The 25,864-nt window shown below is 38.0% G+C and overlaps 1 long non-coding RNA gene across 4 annotated transcripts; it reads right to left on the reverse strand.

Moving 5' to 3' along the window:
* Positions 1 to 3,352: 3,352 nt before the first annotated feature.
* LOC309688044 lies at positions 3,353 to 25,659 on the reverse strand. 4 transcript variants are annotated; one of them, XR_014270940.1, is made up of 4 exons: positions 25,530 to 25,659; positions 14,171 to 14,255; positions 13,700 to 13,803; positions 12,461 to 12,783 (listed from the first exon to the last, which is right to left on the reverse strand). It is a non-coding gene; the product is annotated as an uncharacterized lncRNA (long non-coding RNA). The 4 variants fall into 4 exon arrangements; XR_014270941.1 differs by having other exon boundaries at positions 14,154 to 14,255; XR_014270938.1 differs by lacking the exons at positions 12,461 to 12,783; positions 13,700 to 13,803; positions 14,171 to 14,255 and adding exons at positions 3,353 to 3,404; positions 5,082 to 5,124.
* Between the last annotated feature and the right edge of the window lie 205 nt (positions 25,660 to 25,864).

Genomic DNA, 25,864 nt, shown 5'->3' on the forward strand with positions numbered 1-25,864 from the left:
ACTTGGAATCAATTCACATCTTGTGTCTCCTTAATTTTTAATATATCAAGCCTCATCTGGCTGTGAAAATGTTTGTCAGTTAATAGTGCAATTACTTTTGAGCCTCTGAAAATGAGGGAAATGGGCATAAAAATGGCTGTAATAAACAGTTAATGCAGTCAGTTTCTTACAAAGATAAAACTGAAAAAAAGTGTAAAATGTATGGACCTCAATGTATTTTCCTCATCTTTGCTTCTTAAATGAAATGAACTGAAACCATTTGACGAATTTAGATGACAAATGTCTTTGGTGGAAATGCTGAGAACTGAAGCATTTAATAAGGCAGCCTGTGCTTTTTTATTCGGGGCCACAGGCCAACAAGATTATCAGAGTAAAAAAATATAAAGCAGAAGAAAATGAAACCACGTCAGTCTGAGTGGTTGAGTAAACGTCCTTAGTTACTTTCTGTCACCACTTTAAACACATTCAGTGTGAGATTGGAAAAAGCTGGGTAGACAGAGTGAATAGATAACCACAATCATGATGGCACTTAATTAGCTAGACGGTTTTTGATAGCCAGTGGAGAACCATAAACTCCTAATGCCTGGGCTGAATATGCTGGACTCTTGTCACTAACAGCTATTTTTTCCCCTGCCAGGCCTTAGCTGGGAAGCATTCGAGTGAATAGGGATTCAGGTCAAGCAAAAACAAGTGGTCTAGCAAGTCAACGCATTCCCGAGTCTCTGGAGAGGCAGAGGAGGCAGATGAGATTAGTTCATGTCAGGATAAAGTCATCACAAGGTCTTGGACTTATTTGTGGAGACGGACATGACGTCTTTCAGGTTCATGCAGAGGTCAAGGTTTATAGCGTTTATGAAAATCGTCGATTCAAACTTGTTAAAAATAAACAAGTTAAAGACAGGGTAGGGAACATGTTTTTGGCATCGCTAGAAAAACAAAACCCATTCGAACTTTTCATCATATTATGGTTCAGGGGATCAGAAGGGTAAGAGCTGATCCAAGGTGCATGGTTACAGCCAATCGCAGGTCTGTTTTTAAGACGAGATCAGACAGGTTCGTAATAATAAAGTAGCGTAAAGAGCAACAAAAGTCCATATAAGAAGAAGGGAAATCATGCAGTTGGTTATGATGAAGACTTTCTCTTGACAGAGCTTTCTTTAAATCCTGCTTGAATCTTTAATCACAGCATTAACAGAAGGTGCGGAATATAAACAAGGGGCAAGCATGTGTGCCCAGAAACCAATAAATTTGTATGGGACAAAGAAGCAAACATCAAAAAAGCTGAGAGGTAGTCTGAAATGTTCATACCTAACTTAAAAATAAAAAACACAATACATTGTTCATGTTGCTTTATTAATGTGGTCCGAATATAGTATATTTTCTCTCTTGTTATAGAATAAGGATGAAACGAAGCTTACGTTTATTTTCATGTTCTCATGCCTTTGTATACTTCCATATTCTCTTTAAGTTCACTCTTATTTCAACTGCTCTTCTGTCTGGTATTAGGTTTTGAGTTTTAGTTTGGATGATTGGCACACCTGTTTTGAACCATATCTGACAACGTAAATTTTTATCCATTTATAACACATATATTGTGTCACTTCACACCATGTTGGTGCACTGTGAGAAACTAGGAAGCAAAAAATGCAAAACCTTTTTCGTTGTAGTTCCAGTTGTATTCAACAAAATCTGCAAAGCTTGTGAATTTTTGGTGACTTGAGACAGGGGCAGTGAGAACAGAGGTAACTAGCATCAATTTCTTATTTATTCCAACATCTCTGCACCATCACATCATCATGTGCTGTTATTGTCTTTGTCATGGTACTATTGTCTGTTATTTATTCTGTTATGTAAACATGTACAAAGTTCAATTCTGGTCAATGAAGCTGTTTCTGATGTGTCAGTCCTAAGTAAGCTGTGGTGTGCTTCTTTCTTCCAAAACAAGCTACTTCAGCCATAATTTGCTTCTGGAACTGGACTAAAGCCTTACAAAGTGGATACAACAGGCAGGGATTGGAGTGTGGTCCAGGGATTTAACTCTTGGAAGAAAAGGAAAGAACTGTCAGTGATTCTAGCAGAGCTAAAGTTACTTCCAAGTTCAATACAAGACATTTTGCACTGCTGGTTCTACATTGAATTCTGCACTGAATCAACATTATTGATATATTAAAGCATTGTATAATTAAGATAAAAATCTGAATTATAAACCCAGCAGCCTGTCTAATTATAGATAACACCAGTATCTGACTATTTGACAGCGGGCAAGTCTTTGGGATTTGCAAGAGGAAACGGCTAGTCCCAAATCATTTTATCCTATGACCTTTGACAACCACCTTATAATCAGTTCATCCTTGAGATCAAATCAGCATTTGTGCCTGATAAAATCTAATTTCACCCTAGTGTGCCTGAGGTACATACACATTTTTCTAAATGCAGTATGTGTGGTCAGTGTGCCCCTAACATTTGACATTTTGCCACTAAAATCTGTATAATTTCTGGCCTCACAAAAAATTGAAGAAATTTCTAAAATGCAGTAGTTTTTAATGTATTTTTGTTTTTATTTTCAAAGGGCAAAACTAGAGCTGACCAATGTAAGATTTTTTAAAGACTGATAATCATACAGACAGTTGCTAATTTAAAAATCGAACGTTTCGTTATGTTGGTCAATGCTTATTTCTTTTCGCCTCACAAAAGATAAACAGATTTCCGTCACATGTTTATGTGTAGTTATTTATTTATTTGTATACACTCTACATGACTCTGCTAGTTGTTGTGTTTGTGGTGTTCCAAATGTGTGTTGTCAACAGGAAAGTTGCAGACTGCCCTCTGGTACACAAACTATGCAACATCAGCACTGAAAATGTCCAGGTCTCTCCTATACATTTGAACTTTTCATTCATTTCTTGTTTTAAATTATGATACCGATAGAAATGGCTAATACTGGCAGTGTGCAGTGTGTCCTTAAAAAATCTTAAAGAAATTGAACAAACAGAGGACAACAGAAGAAACAGTAAGTCTAAAACAGCAATAACAGTAGATGGAAAGTTATGAACCTGAGGCTGCATTTGGTTTTTGAATTGGTCAAACCACTCAAGCTTTCTGTGCTTCGTTGCCACCAGGTCAAACTTGACACTACAATAAAAGTTGTATTGAACTATGAAACACGTGGTTTAACTCTGGCATGACTCTCACTATGCTTCTTCTTCAAGACGTCAAACACTATGCGTCAGAGTTCCTTTAGTTTCTAAAAAAAAAAAAAAGAGCAACAAAACAAAAAAATTCTTGGCCTGTATAATCACTTGCTTTTATGAAAAACCTCATGAGGTATCAGCAGCATGCCATTTGCACAAACCTGATAAAGAGTCATGCACAGTGGACACTCTGCAATTGTATTCATAGACCTGCTGATGACAGTCAAACAAGAAAATTTCCACATATTAGTATCTAAACAGTTTGTCTGGCCAAGATCGTCATCATGCATAAATAATAACAGATGAGAGACAAGAAAAAAACAAAAAACATCAAACACCAAACAATCCACACCCAGTACTGTTGTAGACGAAGAGCTGCTGCAGAGGAGGAAAAACTCAAAAGGCAGACATCCAAGGCTGGCAGCGCTACATACTTGGCAATCCAGTCAGTCTTCAAGCTGCAGCCAGACAGCTTTCTGATCAAGCTTGAAAACTGATCAACTGAACATGCAGATCTTGCCATATGAGCACTTTTCTTTCCCTCTTGGTCTCTACCACTTATCTGAGTATAATTTTAAAGCAAATAGTATCAAACCACGGTATGTCCGAGGTGGTGTGTCCCCGCTAACGTGAAATAAAATTTGACAAATGATAAAGGAGGTAATAAAAATTCTATTTGATAACAGCAATTACATGTATCTTGCTCAAGGCTAAGGTTAAAATTACTTCATTGTCTCCCATAGGTGAAAATAACTCTGTCTTTAAATGACATCTTCAAATCTCATTGCACGGTACTCGCCTGCTCTGTGTGACACTAAGCATAATAGAAGCATGTGGTTCCAGCCTCCCCTCTAGCAGTTTAAAAATAACATTCAGATGTAAATGTCAAGGTTAAATTTGATATGAAGATGTAGCAAGCACTGCAATAATTGTGTTTTCTTCCCTTATTTTAACTTTGATGACAGATGTAGAAGTTCACTTGGCTTGAATCTGATGAAATATAATGAATATAATGTAATGAATTTAGCCACGCGGATTTATTTAGTGTTTGTAATTGTCGCAGTGGAAGGTAAATTCAAAATGATTGCATTCATTTACTTGTACTATGACTATGGGGTGCAGGGGATTTAGTTTCTATGATACAAATGATTTAATTACTCATAAACTAAACTGCATGTTTTATTGATGAACTTTTTGCTGACAGAGTTAAATTAGGTTGTTCAAAATGCAATGCTTTCTAAGCAAATGATATCGTCTTGAGATTTTGAATCCAGTTAGCACCGTGCCTAGAAGGGCTTGGGAAGAGGTTAGCATGCTAATTTTGAATGCTATACCGTAAGATGGGTGAACACAGAAATTGAATTTGTGCTATAGTGCTCAAGTCCAGCACTCATTTCCTTTTTAAATTGAAACACCTGATATTGCTTTGCAACAAAGTACCATTGATTTGCTATATTGCTACATTACTAAACTGCATTTCTCCTGCATGCAACTGCATGAAAAATATGTTGTGCATAAATAGTTTTTTGGATGTAAAGTTTAATTCTGCGTGCAAGCTGATGGCTAAGCATTATTATGCATATTAGGCCTATCTTTTACCTGCGCGTGTGTGCGTATCTGTGACAGATGGTCCATTTAATGGTCCATTTAATAAACTTGCTACGATGGTCGCCTTCGGGGTTGGCATGCCCAAGATGTGGGGAGTGACCTTGTTTATTATGACCTGTTACAACTGGGACTGTGTATTGTGTGTGTTTGTGCAACATTAACAATCAAAGTTCTATGCCACTTCTCTTTTCTCAAAGGGCTTTCAAGCAGACACCCTCTTGGATACTTTTGCAAAAGAGAACACAAAAAGAAGAAACATCTTAAAATAGCATTCAGACTCACGGCAGCTCATGTGTCCCTGTTATGAGATTTCATCAAAATGTTCCTGAAACAATGACAAACATTAAAAAGCATTAAAAAAAACAAAACAACTACCTTTCTACTACATTCTACTACATTTTTTTTGTGTGAATTTCACTCATTGCCTTTACTGATAAAGAGTGAAACTGACATGGTCAGTATAGTAAAAATCCAGCTTTGCAGTTTACCCAGTTAACATTATATTGTGGAAGTATTGTAAGGATTACACGAGAAATCCCAATATTTTACTCCAACTTTAATCTTGGCTGCACACCCAACTCAAGGCGCCAAAAACCTAACCCTCTCGCTTTACCTCACACTGGGTGTGAGTGGAGCCACCTGGTGGTCCACCATAATATCTCCTTTTATACATTTAGAAAAATGATCTTATAAAAAAAAACAAGATACTTTTGACCAAGGATGTATAGCTGGGACATATGTAGCCCAGTTTAATTTGAAGTGTGCCGAACCAGTAAAACAGCATGATAAACTGGTAAAAATATAGAAAAAGGTCCATTGCTACAATGTTCTGTAATGTTATGTTATTTAATTACTTTGAAGCAGTATGAATGAAAATCAATCAACAGGAAAAGCTGTAAAACTTTTCAAACAATGCAAAAACAACCAGCAACTATTCAGAATTTCATTAAACTGGGAAACAGCCTAAACAAAACAAAACAAAAGTGTGAATTTAATAATGTTGCATTAAAATTTACATGAGGGACAAGTCAGGAAACAGATTGCACAGTGATCTAAATCACTGGGGAAGACATGCCACTCAGAATATGCTGTTTAAATTGTGAGAGATGGTCCTTCCACAGTCTGGTGAAGCAGTTAAGCAGGACTGAAATCCATTTCCTTTAATAACGCATGGTGCAAAATGAGACAGAGCACCAGAATTAAGAAGGAAATGTAGGCTATATCACATTCAGGATAGCGAATGCTCCTTCTGTACATGAGAAAAAACAATTTCTATTTGATTAAAATAAATCCTTTTAGGATTTTGTTTCTCTCCAATCTCTCTCCAGCCGTCTGTTTTTGATAGCAAATTTGCATTTCTCTCTTTTGTGTTTAATTTCCCCTCATTTTGACTGTCCTCCACCCTAATTGCCTTTTCTCTGCTATATATTATTGAGCTCAAAAGTGCTATGACAAACCAGAGAATTAGAGTGTGTGGGAGGGTTTGGGTGCATCCATTCAGGTGTGGGTGAAAATGACCCTGAAGGGGTACGTGTATGATTGAATATGGGTTGTGTGTTCCCAGGAGCATGTGCATGTGTGTGTGTCTGTGCACCTTTTTGTGCCAGGATGTGTAGGACTAATCAGAGCATGGAGGATCCTGTACTGGCAATAATAGTAGCAGAACACAGGACGGTACAGTAATGTCTTTTTCTATCTCCATCTCTCTCTTTCTTCCTCTTTAAATCTTGATTTCAATGTCTGTCAGAGAAATCAACAGGGTAATTACATGCATGATTATGTTGCCCTCTTTCATGCTGTCTTTCTGGTTTTCTTTCAACTTTTTCTAAAATATTCCTGCTTTCCCCTGCTTTGCTCTCCGGGGATATTTTTGAGTAAAAAGTGAGGCTTTGTGCCAGTGTTCTTTTCATGGCGTCAAGGCGGATAATGTAAAAAATAAGGAGATGATATGGAAGACATTCTGAGACAATACACCATATGTGAGGCAATAAACAAAGGAAACTAAAAAAGTAATCAAGGAAGGAGATTAAGACAAAACAGAGAAATAAAATACGCTCATTTTCCTTTTTTGATGTAATTTGTACATCGTGCTTGAGTATATCTACAGTCTTTTCAAAAATCAAACCATTCACAATGAAATCATGAGATGGATTCTTCAGTTAGTGCCCGGATTACTTGCATCGAGAGGCATTTTTACTATTCAAACATAATTTAAACTTTGGTTACGCTTCATAAACAATTACTTCTTATTTTAAGAGTCCTCAGGGATCACTTTAACATCCCACTCAATGTGCTCCCTCCAGGGGCATTGTGATACTTTACAATGTATAATAATTCCTCTTTGAGTATCTACAAAGGTTTGTTTGAAATATTGGAGCTTTCTCTTCTGTTCCCTTCTCTTCGCTGGTATAATCACTACCTGTTTAGACTATGATTGCCCCTAAATATTGATGAGTACATTACAGCTGTGTAATTAGTTCACTGAACTCATCTATTTTCGTTGCCAGATAAATCTGCCCTCAAGCTGTTGCACTGGAACACCAGCATATGGAAATGCAGGAAAAACACACCCAACTGGGCAGGATTTCTGGGATCTTGGAAGCAAAAAATAAATAAAAAATAAAAAATTACTGAAATTAATGCCAAATGAGATAAAGTAGTGAGTTTGAAATGTTAAGGAACTGTTCAATTTCGATCCTTGGCTACTTCTGCTATTACTTGATTTTCAAATGAAAATGATAAAAATAATAATTAATACCTGAGAGTTTACTGTTTTTCATATGTCATCTACATTAAAGAAGCATCTGCTTAACTAAAGCATTTTATTCTGTCAGCACCTGACATTCTTTATATGTTAGTTATCAATAATTAGTTACATAACTTCAACATGTTTTATTCAGCAGAGCCACAAAATCATAAAATGACTACATGCAATGACTAAAGAAATTAAGAAAACATCTGCTGTGATCACATGAGACTTCACTGGGTTTAAATCTTGCATCATTTGATTTTTAGTTTCACTTTCAGTTGCCGTTCATTGGACATGAAACTGACCTGGTTAGGACAAATAAAAAGTTTATTGTTCAGGTTAAAATACAATCTTTACAAGCTTATACTTACATTTTAAACACTGAATTCAGGTCTTTTAGTCTCATTAACAGAGTTGTATAACATCAAACACCTATCTATGCAGTGTGCTGTAATAGGATATCATCATTGCAATAAGTCAGTCTGGTAAATTTTTTCCCTCGAAGTGTCAGAGAGCGTAAAGTTAGAGAGTTACAGGGTTGCAGAGTGCTAATGATCATAGTTTGTAAAAGCCATCAACACTTTGCTGATTCAGTCATTTCCAGATCTCCTCTGGTATGAACATCAGCACAAAATCTGTGCGCTGGGAGCTTCATGGTATTGGTTTACACGGCTGCAGCTTCTACAGGCAGAGTGTGTAGGTGGCCCAGCACTTTCACACATGTGGTGATTGTCTGCTCATTATCATTTTTTTTTCTTTTTTGCATTAGGTGAAGAGTTGTACTCCATCTATAGATGAATTATAATAATAACTCTTACACTGATCACTAGGGATGGGTACCGGTATTCGGTGCCATGATAGCACCGGTTCTGACATAAACGGTAGTGACCAGACCGAAAAGCAACGCACATTTTGGTGCTTTATTTCGATGCTTTTTTTTTTTCCTGAGATGTCATACACTTTGGATTCCAGTCAATCATTTTACCTTTCCAAGCGTAGTAGGCTTGGAAAGCCCAGGTACGTACGTTCTTTTAGAGCAGGGCTACAGATTAAAAATGCCCAAGGCGAAGTGGTCAAAAGTCTGGCTGTACTTCACAGCAAAAGATGCAAACTCAGCAGCCTGCAACAAGTGCTTTAAGCTGATACTGTGCAAAGGAGGTAACACCGTGAATCTGATGAAACACCTGGTGACGCATAGCGTTTTTTTAAAAGCCGAGAAATGCACCGTATTTGATAGTTTGCTGCGAGACCTCACACCGAGCACATCTACTGCGGGTGGGTTGCCTGTTATCAGACCCGGAGTTTGCAACATCCCCCAAAAACCCGAAGAGTAGAGTCCTGGCCCCTAGCCCTGCCAGTGTAGCAGAAATGATGACGGATGATGATGGCAATGGCAACATTGTTATCTTTTTACAAAAAAACAGCTAAACATGAGAGGTTTTTGTACAAAGTTTGTGTTCTTCATTCTTTAAGCACCGGCACCGTTTCAAAAAGTACCGGTTTGGTACTGGTATCGGATAAAACCTAAACGATACCCATCCCTACTGATCACATGTATAGACAGCCAGGATATCGTTTGAAGCTGTTTTGCGTGTTGGTTTTGTTACCAGACGATACAAGAGACAAACCTTCATAGCAACAGTTGATAAGTAACAAAATTTTTTTGAAATGAAAGTACATGTAACGGTCACCAGGCTGCTCCGTAAAAGCATTCTTGATAGCATTAATAATACATACTGAGTCTTTTATAACCAGAAGAACTGCTTTTCATTTGATGCTCCGTTTATTCTCTGTTATCCTGTATATCAATTGATATTTTGTGGTGTGCCATTTAAATCCTCAGCACTTTCTTTTTAAAAAATTTTATAGCCTGACCTTCATGAACAAAGCCCCGTCAGTGATGTGTCTTGATCACGTGAATTAAAATTTCTCTTGACCCATTTGCAAGCCCAAACATGCACTCATCATGCTTACTTGCGAGTACTGACTTCATCTCTTTGAGTGCAACCATCGATTTGTGAGTCATCACCACTTTATTAGCCTTTTCCTCTTTCTGACCACATCTTCCACCCTAACAGCTCTCTATCTCAGTTGCACAGAGCCAGAAATCCTTCAACATTACGTAAAAGCAAAGAAAGAAAGAAATTGTTTTGTTCTGTCGTGATCTCTTGTTGCAGCATTTGAGGGCATGTATTTCCTGTTAGTTGGTGTTAATCTTGCCTTCATAAAACATGTTAATGCCAGTGTTAATCAGAGCTTCCACTGAATGTGTTTGTGCGAACAACAGGCTGCTAAATGTCAACTGTTACTGGATTATCTGCAGGCTGGAACCCTGTGATAATGATATATGGAGTATGCATCTCTGTGTGGGTGCTTTGGAAACTGCGCATGCGTGTGTGTGGTTGCAAATGTGCATGCAGTGATTAACACAGGCCATTTCTAGTTTCCTGGCACCCTGAATGAATCCCTTTTGAGTATAAATCCTTTATTCTGCCACTTTTATTAATCGGAGAAAGACAGGGAGAAATAGCAACAGAGGAAGAAAGACTGTGCAAAAGGGGGGAAAAAAGATATCAAGGCAGGAAAAAAAACACTAAAAAAAGACAGAAAATAAGTCTGAGAGATGCACAAAGACGCAGAGAGGAAGAGTTTTAGAGGGGTGTATAATCCCTATAGTGTTTTGTTGTTGCTTCTGTCTGCAGGGTAGCAGAATTCTAACTAGGCTTGAACTATCCCAGCTCACACAGCAGCCACTGCAACGGTGTGTCCTGCTGTACTGTTCAAATAACACGATTTACAGTACATATGTAAAAAATACAAGCTTGAAGCGAGTAAGTGATAGCAGGTGAGTAGCTTTTTTTCAGTAGCAGGACAGGACTTCTGCCAGAGGAGAAAGCAGGCTTGTGTTTAGCTAGTGAAAGGACATAGAATTTGAGGTTGAATTTAATGGAAGGCGTTTACTATTTATTTTTGGGGTTTTTTTGCCTTTTTTGATAATTGTGCAGTGTAGAGCATACAGGGAGAGAGAGCAGGGGAGGGCATGCAGCAAAGGGCTAGAGTTCAGACTCAAACCCAGGCAGCTGCATTTCAGCCGCATGCACATGAGCACCTGCTCAACTTGTGAGCTAAACTGACACCCTCATAGGAGGTTTATGAGCTTGTCTGTGATTGGCAGGTGGCAAAAGGGGTGAGCAACACAGACATTTCCAGTAAGCAAAGCAGCGGAGAGTGGGCAGACAGGTAAGTGCAGGTAAGCGGAAAATCCGTTAAATCCTTTTTGCAGGTTTGTCCAGCTCTGAAGTGTTGGGAAAGTTATCGTTAGTTAGGATAACAAGCACATTTCATCTTGCGTGGGATATTTGAGCCAATGAGTGGTTGCACTAGAAGGCAGAGAGAAAACAAAAGTCAGTAACACCTGTTACACAGGAGCACCAAAACTAGAGACAGCCTGATTGCAGCACACAAGCAAGGGCAATCTGGCATGGAATGGAAATGCAAGCTGGTCCGTATATACTGCAAATAAATGACTGATGGAGAACAGGTGTGCCAGCTAATGAATGAGAAACACACAGGCTCCGCCCATGGGGAGAAATGGCAGCAAACCAACTTTGATAGCTGCTATTCTTCTATTATGAGAGTGCATGGAAAAACACAATCACGCGGTATATTTTTTCCTGTAACACCTAATCATTACGCTGCATACAAATTGGGTTCAGGGGAACCCATTCTTAGTTGGTGGGGGACAAGGAGTTAATGGTCTAGATATGCATACTGTAGCTCCAGCGTTACACCGCCACCCATCAAGCTTCAGACATGGAGGCTAATCTGAGGTGCTTACACCTTGCTGGGAGAATCTTTGCTCCACCATTGTAAGCAGAAATCATTCAGCTTATAAGCTAAATGTTTGTGTTTTAATTTGCCAACAAGATGTGTCTGCATGGAGTAATTGTCACTTGTCTTTTACACATGTGAGGTAACAATGTAGAAGCAGCTTACTTAACTGAACTGCCGAGTGTCTCACTGGTCTAGCATGCAGAGATTTATTGATTTAATAACTGACAACCAAAAGTGGCTGAAAGGGACCTTTGTCCTTCTGGAATTAATTTGACTCTTTCACCTTATTTAACTAAAACAAATACAGACAGGTGCTTTTGATAAACACATGCTTTTAAGCTCACAGGTGAGAACCTGGACGGTTTATAGGTAGGAAGGATTTGCAGTCCATTTACTTAATTACATTAAATCTCCACAGAGTAAATTATGTGGCTGATCACACAGTCTACACCACAGAGGTTTTCTCGCTGCTCCCCATATTAATCACAAGTGCTTTTCCCCCAGAAAGTCTCAGCGTTACAATTCATTATACAATTCATTATATTGTCACCTTTGAATTGATGCGTTTGAAAAGCTTAAATGGGACTGTCTTGGTGAAATTGCACAAAAACAGGATGTCTATGTTAATCACAAAATATTCCACTTATTAGGGAAACTCCCCTCCTGGCAACTCTAACCTAACCTGATAATAATTGTTTCTATCAATATCACATTAGCATTATCACTAGGGCCCAACTATATGGTATAATTGGAACTTCTCTACCTCACTTTTGAGATTAGAATCTTGTTGGAGATAAAAGGTAATGAACTTTTTTGTTTATCATTTTTCTCATAAAACTTCCATGTCTCATTGACACACACCTGCATACACACACTTTAAAAGTTTGTAGATAAAATCACACCACTCTAACCTAGAGATGAGCAACCTGTGAGTGAAAGAAGGCAATACAGACTTATTTGAGAGCCTCAAATCATTCATTTAGATCAGCAAACTGTAGAGCACAGTCAGTGCATAAAAGCTCATGTTTCTGCCCTGCAGTACAGTATACTGCAAAATGTGGCTAAATCCAAGACTGCTTTGGTGTAACACCAACTGCTGACTTCATCACTACAGGAAGTGTTTATTGATCCGGCATCTGATTTGTCGATGAGGCTGCAGTTTTAGTCAAAGACCTTGGCTGCATTTTTGATTGAAACATTGAAAAGGTGTACCCACTGCAATGTCAACGTCTTGCCACATCCTAACTGTGTGAAATAGATTTTTTTTGTTGCCTCAATCAAGACAAAATGGTGGTCAAAGCTCAGCATTGAAGAATGAGCTAAGAATAGCAGTCTCACAGCTGCTGCCCAGCTTTCAGAGGATCTCCAGCACAAAGGAAGCCCACACCATCCACTGAAAGACTGCAGAACAAGAGATGTAGTTGTTATGGAGAAACAATTAGATGAAAGTTTTCATAACTTTAAAACATTAATATGTTCAGGAATATGCAATTAAAGACAGAGAATTTCAATTATTACTAAGCATTTTTTAATTAAAAATAATAAATAAAAGACTGAGCGACGGGACACAGACACTTTGGCCCTTTTACTAACACAACACCCATCTTCTGACTCAATCTCTAATTTGATCTCGACATCCATGTAAAGTTCTGCAGCTGTATCTTACACAGCTGATGAAATCTATCTATAGAACGAGCACAGGCAGACTGACCGTTCTCTGCTAAATTCTAAGCCACTGTTAAGCCACTTAACACTGACCTATGAATCATTCAAGCATTCAAGTACCTAACTCAAGGGATGTTGTCCGTACATGTAACAGACAACTTAGCTAAGAACTGAAGAAGAAGTTTTAAATTGTATCTAGTAATTTTGTTACTTGCAAAAACACATAATTTGCTCCCATTTCCTGCCTTGAATCTACAAAAATGGCAAAAATAACACAGTTTGACAGGGAAAAAAATAACATTTTTGCACCAACAAGGTGATTCTCAAAAGGCTGTTAGCTGAAAACCTGGCATATGCAGGCATGGTGCACGGAGTGTCCTTAAAAGTTCAGAGCAAACTGGATAAATGGAGAACAGTAGAAGTGGTCTAAGTGGAAGTGCGTCTGTCAAGAAAGAAAGGGAAAAAGTGTGTGCGTGCCTGTGTCAACAGGTGTAATGGGAAAGTTTAGGTTCAATTTGTCATCAATTTGTAAGGAGGAGTTCCGGTAAGTGGTAGAAAAGTGTGTGTCTACAGTCATCTATAAAACAGATGGAGGCTCTGTCATTGCTTAGAACTTGTCAAAAAAGATGTAATTTTGAATACAGAAAAGTACCATTTGATCCACCATGCAATACCATCTGGAAAGTGTCTGATTGGTAAGAGCGTCACTTTTCAGCATGACAAGTCCAAATACACTGCCAATTCAGTAAAGCATACCTGGATAAAAACACAAAAGAGCTCTATAAGTTATGGATTGGTCTCCTCAAAGGCCAGACCTCAACATTATTGAAGCAGTGTGTGATGATGTTGACAGCATACAGAACCGAAAATCTAGAAAGGAGCTTTGTAAATGTCCTTCAAGACTTTAGTGCAATGCTGTACATAAAACTAAACCATTTTCCAATTTTTTAAAAAGCAGTTTTAAAAGAAAAGAAGAAAAGAAGGTTAAATAACAATCACATTACTAATGTATTACAGATCAAATTCTTTTCAGATTTCTTGGAAAACAACATTTTTTGGCCTATGAAATATAACATATACTCAATTTATCACTAATAACAACCCACAGTTGAAAGAAGTTGACCTTTGAATTGCCATTCTGCAGAAACAGCTACAGAAAGCACCAAAAGAAGAATGACTCAACCTGGATTCAGTCATCTTCAAGACAGCTGAAAGGAAAAAGGATAGAATGTTATAGAGATATGATTTGATCATTCTTTTATTCACCCTCAGCTGTTCATCCATATTTGCCACCCAGTGTGGTGCCTACAGTCAGTGTGAAAGGGTTTACCTTTCCTTGAAACATTCAGCTCAGTGCAGCGCAGCCACTGGAAAACTATCTACATATTTTGTACTTATTGCTATACCATTTTAAACTAGGTAAGTATGCTTTACATTTTTTTTTTTACAGAGTGCAAAGGCATTTGCTTCTTGCGGATGTTGAAAAGAAATAGAATGTTTAAGTCTCCTCAGCTTTAGACGAAAAAAGTGGTACAGGTGTAGTTATCAGAAATAATAGCCCAGCAGGAACTGACTGTAGATGATGATGAAGTCAGGTGAAGTTAGGTTTTAGAGGTCCTTCATTAGTCACTTTGGACTGACCTCTCAGAAACTACCTTATTAAAATGTTTCTTTCTGTGTGAATTTATGGTCAAAAAGTTTTGACAATGAGACGTAAGTGGCAAAAATGATTGTGTTTCTTAAACTTGCTGATTTTTTTTCTCTCTTTTTTTTTTTACATGTTTCTATGATAAAGTAAAGATCAATCAAAAGGATATGGACACAAATTAACACATTTCATCAAATGAGGACTATATAAATTCTAGATTTTTTTGTCATAGATTTAATATAGTGTTACTTGAATTCCTGCCTTGCTATGCCCACCTATTGTAAGTACAAAGTCCCATACACACCACTTCCAGATGCCCATATCTAGCGAATCAACTTAAAATAAATAAATAAAACTGATGGATCGACTAGTGAATACTGAACTTTAAATGCCATTGCTGAATCTGTCATTCTGTCTTTCAGGTTGAGTGCTACATAACCTACCTCATCACTGATCACCACCATGATAAGGTCTCTGTATTATCCCACGGGAGAGTCACAAAAGAAGGTATGTTTCCATCAAAGGTTGCACAGTCCATTCAACTCCAGATTTTAAGGGCATAGATTTTAAACAAGTTTAATCATAATTATGAGTCCACAGTAAACATTGTTAGACTTACGGTTGACCTCTCTTTATTAAAATACGTGTTTTTTTAAATGCACGATTATCTTAATTTACATTCTCTAAGAAATGCTTGAAATTTCATCATTGACCAGTTCCAACAATAATCACAAGCTTGTCTCCCTTTTTTGCCAGGTTGGCTATTGGAGCTCTGCAGTTACCACCTACTGTTATTGTTAAATGTGAATGTGAACCTGTGTTTAAAGATTCTGCAAAGCAATTCGGTAATATCAAGGTACTGCACAAATGAGGCCTAAGAAGATCTCAGTGCAGGATTAATGCAGTGTTCTTACAGGCAGCAGAGTTCTACTTTGAACTGCAGTGTGATTACGTGATTCATAAAGATCTATAAAACTGACAATAATTCCATTTTAAACAGTATGTTACAGTGGAAATGAAACGCTACATATATTAAAACTAATTTACACCATGGCGCTTTACTGTAAATTTAACACTGTCTGTGGAACTCGATTTAAAATATAAGCGTTTTAAGTTACAGTTTTTAGAGCATGTTTAATGGCATCTTGTCCAAGTGAAGAACATGAAGTCACTAGTTCGGTAGTGCTACATTCAATGTTAGCTAACTACTGATAGAACCAATAACTAAATAATATTGAAAACAAGGAAATTAAAATGAAAAAGACTTATGAAAAGACTGTCCACTTTCACTCTTTGTCTCTTAGTCCACTGAAGCAGGTGAATCCACCCGTTGGGCATGATGCTTGGGTTTGTAGAGCACTTTATGAATGAAGGCTGGTGAGGATGGTGTTTGTGTCAAGTACCCCAGTAGTGTGCTGGCTACTGTCCCCTCTGTGTTTTCCTTGTCGTGTCAGATGTACGGAAAAAGTGGCAGAGCATATGTCTACAAGATGTGTCAATCACTATTTCATGCAATTTGTCATTTAACCCCCTGTTATATCAGGATTAAGTCTTTCTTTCCCCAAGCACACCCAACCAGTTAAAAACATAATATTATATAACATATAATATTGTTGGGTATGACATTTTATAGTAACGCGTTACTGTGATCACATGACATTTGTCAGCAACATATTACTGTACTAAATTTAGTAGTTACATTACAGTTACACTTATGTTGTTACTGCAAAGGTTCTTCGGTTGTCTTCCTGCATATTTGCGTTACAATCAGCTAATTTTAGTTCATGTGTGTGAGGAGTGAAATGGTGGACAGCAATACAGCTACTGAGGATTGAAGATGAGGACAAGAGCACAAAGCTTAATTGGAAGCTGCGTCCAGGACAGAAATGCTAACAGCTCTTTGTTTCTTTGCAAGCATGTGCACAGACAGCATGCTAATGCTAAGCTAGTCAAGAACCCAGAGTGATATTAAAGCTGAGTGCATGCAGATGCAAACTCAGCGGTCAAAGACTCATTCTTCTGCACTTCACTTCTTCCACACTTCACTTCTGCAGGTAACAAAAGCAGCGATGAGCAGTCAGGCTTGTAGCCTCCATTTCTACCTCTTAATGTTTGTAGCGTAGAATCACTGTGACGATCACTTTGAAGTCTCTGGTCTAGTTTTTGTCTTTGTGTTGTCAGCTTTGTGTTCATACATAAATACTAGAGAAACATCATACTGCATGTGTGTCCTGATTAGGATATGGATTTGTGTTGGTGTGTGGGACTTTAGCCTCAGGTTTATATTGTTAACTGGTAACTACTGCATGACGATGTGTTTACTTTAATGCCTTGTTTGTTGAACTTAGTTGGACAAGCAGAAGAAAATAGATGGCTGGATTGATGGAAATTGTTGGAAAAATTTCTACTTTTTAAATTTCTTAGTTCAAAGTGAGAAAAAATGAAGCCCAAAGGTACATTGAAAGTATGACACCTAGTCAGTCTGGATTTAATCCAACTGAGATGCTTTGGCCAGACCTTAAACAGGCAATCCATGCTCAAAACCCCTTCAGTGTAGCTGAATCAAAATTCTGCAAGGAAAAGTGGGAAGAAATTCCTCCACAGTGATGTGAAACACTCATTGAAAGTTATCACATGACTGCAGTTCTTGCCACCAAGGGTAGAACAACCAGTTATTAGGTTTGGGGGGGGGGGGGGTTATTAGGGCCAGGTAGATTTGGGTAGCTTTTTTACCTCGATAAATGAAATCATTGCATTTTGTGTTTACTCAGGTTATTTTTGTCCAATATTAAAATTCGATGATCTCAAACACTTGTGCAAGAAAATAAGTAATGGAGAATGGTGCAAATACTTTTCCACTGTACTGTATAATAATAGTCATATTATATGTAGCCATATAAAAGCCATCTTTCTGATTTCATTTTTTAATATGACACCATCTCAGAATGGGCTTAAAACCAGATCAAATTTTTCAGAAAGTCTGCTTCATGAACTGGATGAATGGAGTTTGAAAAACAGAAAAAAAAAGTGTTTAAAAAACATAATCAGTATTACATTTGACCGTTTGTCCATTTTTAAAAAAATGTTTTTGTAAATGGCTTTGATGGGGTGTTGTTATTACAAGAAAAAAAAAATCTTTTGGGTATTTTCAGCTCCCTGATCAGCATGACCAGGTTTACAATGACAGTTTCCTACTGGGAAAAGTGATTACATGAGGGTAGAGGTGACATTCAGATTAATCAGTTATTAACATGCATTATTCAGACTTTACAAACATACTTAAAAAAATAAAACGAATATGTGAATATCTGTTATGGTTGATTGTATGTGTTAAAACTGCATTTTGAATAAATATAAAAACAAATTTGAGTTGCAGAAACCGCACTGTCTCCTCCTCGTCTCCATCCCTATCTTCTGCCATTTTTCATTGTTCTTCCTTTTCCTTGCCCCTGCTTTCCCCACGTCTTCCTTGCAGTTAATGTGGATTTCTCTATCCTCTTCTGCTGTCAGCTGTCTCCTTCACCTCCTGCTGTCTACCTCCCTGGCTGTCAGTCATGTCATTTCCCTTGAGGCACAGTTGATTTATATAGAGACAATTCAAGACAACAGACAATAAAACAATAATGTCATAAAATCAGGCCTGGAGATCAACACAGGGTTTCTCTTGGGAATGAAAAAGAAAGAAAGGGATAAATAAAGATCAGCATATGCTGACAAAAAGAGGGGTAAGTGAGGGGAAAGACTCAGAGGGTGGAGGAAAAATGAGATACAGAGGTGAATGAGGTAGAAAAATAAGGAAAGAGGAAACAATAATATAAAGATGAGTTTAAATCGGTTTAGAAAATTGATTATTTTACACACATTGTTGAAACTCTGACACTCACATTTGTGTTATAGGCTGTCAAAGTCAAATGATCTGATCTGCTGTGATCATATCAAACCTATTTGTTCTTTTCAGTCATTTGGAGGGTACAAAGATCAAATATTTATTCCAAACTAGAAATAGAAGGCAAAATAGTTCACAGTCAAAAAGACTTGTTTTCCCCCATCAATATGTAAATTTACATAAACCCAGCAGAAAGTGTGACTAATGTTTCAGGAGTCAGAAGTCAGTTTTCATAAATATGTGACAGCTGTTCCTTTCCAAACTGTTTGAAATGATCCTACATATATTGAATACAGAGAAATATATAATGTAGTAATTTTATGCTGTAGCTCAGTAGTTCAGCTGAGATGTTTCATTGTAATGATGAATTATTTTGTGTGATTTTGAAGTTAAAGCTGTAGTTAGAACTTCCAACGGTTGGCAAATTTCTGCTGTCAGTTTAGTTTCAGTTCAATTTTTATTTATTTCGTTTTTGCAAAAGCTTTTACTCCGAGACATTTGCCGTACACTTTATGTCTTTCAGTAGATTTCATCCAAAGTTAGCAAGAAGAAGAAGAAAAATACTTAAAAGACTCAAATAAATCCGTAGACATGATCACTATTGACATTGCAGTAACTAACAAGTTTGTCTACATTTTTCTTCTGTAAATTAAGTAAATGAAAAAAACATTTTCAGGAAGCTGATGTGGGTATGTGTGTTTGAGGATGCACACCAATGACTCAGCAGCAGTCCTTCTAATGAACACCACTGAGTGGTCTGCGACTTGTAGGCAGAGACTTGTCACATCAGCCTAGAGAGCTGGAAGGTTTTGGTCAGTTTGACGTGGGAGCTGATATTTTGTTTCACAGTGAAATTGTTGATGCGCACATGCTGTGGGTCACAGTGAGCCTTCTAGGGAGCGATCTGAAAGTGACAGCAGCAGTGGAAGTGGTACACACGCGTGAAAATAGATGGAATTATGGACAAGGGATTTGTTTTTTATGAATGGAGTTGCAGAACTTTGGAATTGTTGTAATTGTCACTGTAACTGTTTAGCATGAGTATGTGTTGAATATTTCAGGTAGGTTCCTTGTACTTTTATTGCAACACAGCTCTCGTCAGTAAGCCTCACCAGGCGCACATATTATCCATCAGCTATATTATACCCTTGTTTGCACATTTCTTGTCCACCGAAGTTAAACAACTAACTTGAATTCTTATTTGGTTAATGTGTGGTTTCCAACTTTATATCTGCAGTGTTTTTCCCATAAGTCCAAAACTTCAGCAATAGAGGAAATACATTTTAGGGGAATAGCAGAAGTGAACTAGAGTCATCTGTTAACACTATTTTGGTGCTGACAGAGCAGGAATGCAGTGCTTTTATTTTGTGTTTTTAACCACCAGACACTAATTTTTCAACATAAATTGGATCATAAGGTTTTGCAGGCTTTTGTTGGCTAATATTCGGACTATTAGTGTCAATCATCTGTGCTCAAACCTTGTACATCATGATGTAAATTTGCTGAACAGCCTGCTTGCTAACTCAAGCAAAGCTCATAAATCAGGTCTCATAAATCTAATCTTGTGCACCACGAAAACAGGCCATTTATCAGTGGAAAAGCTGCAAGACTTACATAACATGTATTATTACCATGATTACAAAGAGCAAAGGAAAGAGAAAGAAAAGGCAAGAAAGGAAGCAGGATGACAAATAATCATCCATCATCTGTATTTTCCAGCAGACAGTGCTGATTAAATATTAACAAAATAAAATGTTGTTAGACACCCTAATTGTGGCAGGCATGATTAACACCTGACAGTTTAAGGATTGTGAGTTCTTGTCTCTGTGTGTGTCCAGGTTGGTTGTGTGCGTGTGAAATAGAAACTGTGTGTGCCCTGCGGAAAATATGTGAGTGCAAGCTGTGCAGCTGAAGGTCACTGTGAATAGAACCAGATAAATGAACTGGAGACACCAACAAGCTTATTACTGTAGAAAGCGTACCCACACAGCACATACACAGATACAGCACACACTTGCAGACTCTGCAGACTTATTACAGCTACTGTAGTGACATGATTGCTCCTCCTCTGATTTCCTCTCCCTGCCGCTTTATAAATCTTACTTTAGCAACTGGGAAAAAGGTTTACAAATTCTAGCTGTAGCTAGAAGTCCCATAAACATTATATCAGTTACAGTTCCTCTCTAAAAAAATGTATAAAATAAAATAGCCTCAATTGTTGCTGACGCTTACATCCACTGGTGCAGAGGTGCTAGAAATAAAGATACTATTTATGACGTAGCACGGGAAAAGCAAAAGATGCAGACTGAGAACAAGCAGACTTTCCAATATTTCCAATGTTTGTTATCTTATCTTCACTGTTGGCAAATATCTCTCAAAACTATGTTGTCTATAGTGAAGTTTATTGAACAATTTTGATGCTTAAACTGCAAATAAACAGTGCAGTATTTTTTCAGCTACGAGGACATTGCCACACATGCTAAGAGGTGCAACCTCGCCAGTCAGCCAGTGAAATTTGTCCCCAGGGAGATGCTGGTGACTTTTCCTTCTTTAGCCTTTGGCGATAACGTTGAGAGGATTGTGATCTACTGACAGTTTCTTGTGAACCTGGTGGACTTTTTAGAAGAAGGTTAATCACTTACAAATGTGTAGTGAGCATTTATCTGTTTGTGTTGTTACTAAACCACAGTAATTCAAGGAACATTTTCACATCTTTAAGCTACAAGTTCATGGAAAATAGGTAGAGATTCTGCACGTTAATGTAGAATTTTTCAACTCTTAGGAAACATTAAAAAAAGTAAAAAAACGAAATCTGCCTTTTTGCATGTTTAAGATTCAGCATCTCCATTGATTAGGGACTGTGACAAAAAGTAAGATTTTTTTCCATTAACTTTTGGTAAACTGTACCAAATCTGAGGATGTACTTCACATCAAGCAGCTGACTTTGACCTGTGCAATCCTGTAGATGTTGTCCGTTCGCACAGAGAAAATGTGTCGGGTCTTTGAGATATATTCCTTGCACCTGCCTAAAACTGTCAAGCTGACAGCAGTAAGTTTGTGAATTCTGTAGAGCAGAAACGCAGTGAGGGACCTAACAGAAAGTGGCTGTCTGGATTTAGAGTGCGAAACGTCTGGTTCAGCTGAACTTTTTCTCATTGGTATTCACACTTGTAATTGACAGATTGTTGGCCGAGCTAGAAAGAAACATCGCTCATGTCAGAATGTTCAGGAGGGGGTTGTTTTAACAAACATTCACTCCACACGTGGGTACTGAGGTTACACTTCAAGGACACGAAAAAGAAGCAAAGATGTACTTCTACAGATGTAACGCAATTCTACTTCTTGACTTGTTTCAAAAGTGATACTACTTCACTGAAAACGGTACTGTTTGCGTGAGTATGACTGCATGGAGAATATCCAATATTGTCATGATGCTAATTAGAAAAATATCCCCTGCTTACGCAATATATTACTTGAGCCCCTCTGATGAATAGTCCAGAGTAAATGATAGCAGCATACAGTATACTGGATGTGATGTCTCTTGACTGTACGTCACCGTTCACTTATTCCATGAGCTTACTCCATCCATGACAGGCCCATTTCAGAGAACTGAAATAGCTCTCAGCATGGAAGCAAGGGGACATGGCAAGCTGACATCAGTGAAAATTAGAGTCATGAGCTGCCCTTTTTATAGGGTGTAATACATGTGAATTTAATACAGTGGCCTAGATCTCACTGCCCTTCTTAGGAAGCCACATAAAAAAAAGCAGTGATACAAACAGAAGCCCATACTGGCTTCTCACCCTTAAAAAGGGTAATTATAGTAATTATGAAACACTGTATTGTAATAATAAATATTTTTCAGCCTCCAGCAATAGACACAACTCTATGTGCTCTGCTTATTTACTTAGATATGGGTTTGGCTTGTTCTAAGTTCCCTTTGAGGAAACAAAAAACTCTTTGAACTTTACTTTACTTGTCATGTCTGAAAGATAATCTTGTTAAGGGAAAGAAAAAATCACTCACTTTATAATTCTAAATCTAGTTCACTGAATGCAAAGGAGGCCACCGTTTCTGGGAACACGACGATCTGGATTCTCCTGTCTTTTCATTCAGTCTCATTGTGCCATATCTTGGCTTTCACACAACCCTTCATGGCCACGTCCCAACAACCAGATTATGGAAAAGATTAAACAACATTTCTCACAGATCTGATAAGTGGATATGTCATGCTTATTTCCTGTTCTGTGTTGTTTTGGGAAACAGGAACAGAAACATCCTATTTTGTAATGAAATTCAGATATGATAATTTAAAGCAACAGAACACGAAACATTAAAATCTCGTATTTAATTCTGAATCTAGAGTCAGTTTTCTGGGACGACAAAACTTGTTTGTGTGTGTTTCCATGTGTGTGAGACAGCAAGTAAATCCTGGGTAGCCAGTCATGCGTCACTCAATACTGAGAGCCTGGAGGAAATAGTGTTAGGGTGTAGGAGGGTTATCTTGCTTTTACTTTCTTCTCCCCTCACACATAATTTTCTTTCTTACTTCCTCTGTCTTTTTTCTGACCACAGGCCCTCCTCTCATTTCCTCCCACTTGTATTTAAGAAAGAAAGCATCTTAAGAGAAGCCATCTTCCTTTTCAGACTCCTAATCCCCTGTCAATTCATCTTCTTTTCTCCCATATTCTCTCATTCACCAGAAACTGAAATGTCAAACACATGATTATCTGAACTGCTCTCCTTTATCGCCCCCACCGGTTGCCCTTCCCCTCCATCTTTTTCTTCCCTCCATCCTAGTTTCCAGTTTCTGGTTAGGACGATTTCTTGCAGTTTTTGTCAGTCTCCGTGCCAGTTTCCTCATATGAATAAGTGTTTACACTTATTTGTTAATTGGAATCAGTCCATTAATAAAGCAGATATAGTTTTGAAGTGGGTGTTGAAAACGAGGTCATACAAATTTAAACACAGCATTAAACTGATGCAATTTTTGCGCCCTTCGAGTTGAACTAGATTGATTTTGTGTGCGTGTGTTTGTGTGTGCATGTTGCCGAGGGACATTTAACCAAATATTATTGGAGGTGTATGCATATATTTATGTCTATGTGTATATATGTATATATTTGTATATATGTGTGAAGTAGTCAGACTCGAATGTCAAGGAAGGTGGTAGGGAATAGGCCTGCACAATAAATCGAAAATTTATTGTCAATGTCATCCTGCGCGATGAGCCCATCGCAAAAGACGACATAAACTGCGATAATTGGGTACCTTAAAATGTTTACACACGTGCTTTAAAGAATTTACCAATCAAAGAAACCCCTTTACACATTTGACCAGTCGAATAGAGCCCTTCACGGCATTAACCAATCAAATGGATTAGAGGCCCGCCTCCTACGCAGGTGGGGAGCGAACAACGCTGCAGCAACGAGTCAGAGTTGTAAAGGCTGAGAGGGAGACGCATGGCGAGAATGCTACTGACTATGAACTCGTGGCTAAAAAAAAAAAATAGTACCTCGCTTATTTGGAGGTATTTTGGATTTGATAAAGACGACATTCTCCAAACACAGGTACTCTGCAAAACTTGCCAAACACGTGTGGCAATCACCAGAGGAAACTCGACTAATCTCCACCATCATGGTAAAAGGCCTGTATTTATATAGAGCTTTACTAGTCCCTAAGGACCCCAAAGCGCTTTACATATCCAATCATCCACCCATTCACACACACACATCTTCAATACAACCACAGAGAACTGTTTGAAGAGTTCCAGAATGACAGGGCTAGACAAACAAAGGTTGCTAATGTTAAGACAAAGAGCACAGCAGTCCAACAGCCATCTCTGTATCAGAGTTTTCAAGTGGAACTCCTTATGAGAAAACGTCAGTATAAAGAAATAACAGAGGCCATTACACATTTTTGACAAAGACATGATGCCTATAAATACACTTAGCAGAGAGGGCTTCACCAGTCTGATACATAAAGTGGACCGGAGATACCGCATCCCCTCACGAAACTACATTTCCCATGTCGCCATTCCACAAATGTTCAAAACATGCTGCAAGACCGTCATGTTTGAACTGAGCTAAGCTGAAAACTACGCAAGCACTACAGTAAAGTTTCCTCAACAGTTTTGACTTACATCATAACTACTTGGTAAGTGGTAAAACGATGAACAACTGCATTGAGATAATTTGCAGTATAATTTAAGTTATGTTTATTTAAAACTAATTCTAGAGACCGGGAAGGATGTCTTTCAGGATTCAAGCCTCAGAAATTTTTTTATGGGGGTAATGTTTCAATGTTAAAGTGCACTTTGTTGTTGCACTGCTAATATAGCAGCTTTCAATAAATAAAACAGTTGCAGTAAAACGGAAATTATATATTCGTTTTTTTTTTTTTGCTATTTATTTTATCGCAAGTCATATCGTTATCGCAGTATTGATCACAGTTATCGCACATCGCAGGTTTTCCTAATATCGTGCAGCCCTAGTAGGGAAGCAGACTCATTAGACATTCCGGTTTCCAGAGAAGTTACAGTGAAACTTAATAAAACTTCCCCCCAAAGTAACTTAATTCAGCGGTCCCCAACCCCCGGGCCTCGGACCGGTACCGGTCCGTGAGTCGTTTGGTACCGGGCCGCGAGAGTTGAGGCTCAGGTGTGAAATGTATAGTTTTCAGGGTTTTTATTGGTTTTCAGTGTTATTTTGTTATCGTTTTTATCGTTAACTCGGTTTTCCTGGGTCTTTTCACGTGTGTTATGAATAAATCTTATTTTTTTTCGGTACCGGTACTAGTTTTATTTTGTTGTATTTATCCGCGACACCTTAAAGGCCGGTCCGTGAAAATATTGTCGGGCATAAACCGGTCCGTGGCGCAAAAAAGGTTGGGGACTGCTGACTTAATTAACAAAACTCCAAAGTACATGGATTTGGTAACACAGCTCACCTCTCCTCTCTCATCTGAGTCTTCTTCTTTCTTCTTTCTTACATTTGTATTGGCAGTTGGCAAACAACTGAAAGGTGCATTACCGCCACCAACTGGTAGGGAGTATGGTCTGGAACAACGCTAAAAACAAAAACAATAAATAAATGAATGAATGAATGAATGAATGAATAAATAAATAAATAAATAAATAAAAATTCCTCAAATCCTTCCAAACAGGTTCCCTTTCATCTGAGTCTGGCAGAGACTGACCATATATAGGTCAATCTCCCTTCAATCTCCCTTCAATTAGTCCAGCCAGTAGTGATCTAAAACTCTACATAGTTGACTAAAAATGA

The sequence above is a fragment of the Aulonocara stuartgranti genome, assembly GCF_965226115.1.
Source record: "Aulonocara stuartgranti genome assembly, chromosome: 14".
NCBI lineage: Eukaryota > Metazoa > Chordata > Actinopteri > Cichliformes > Cichlidae > Aulonocara > Aulonocara stuartgranti.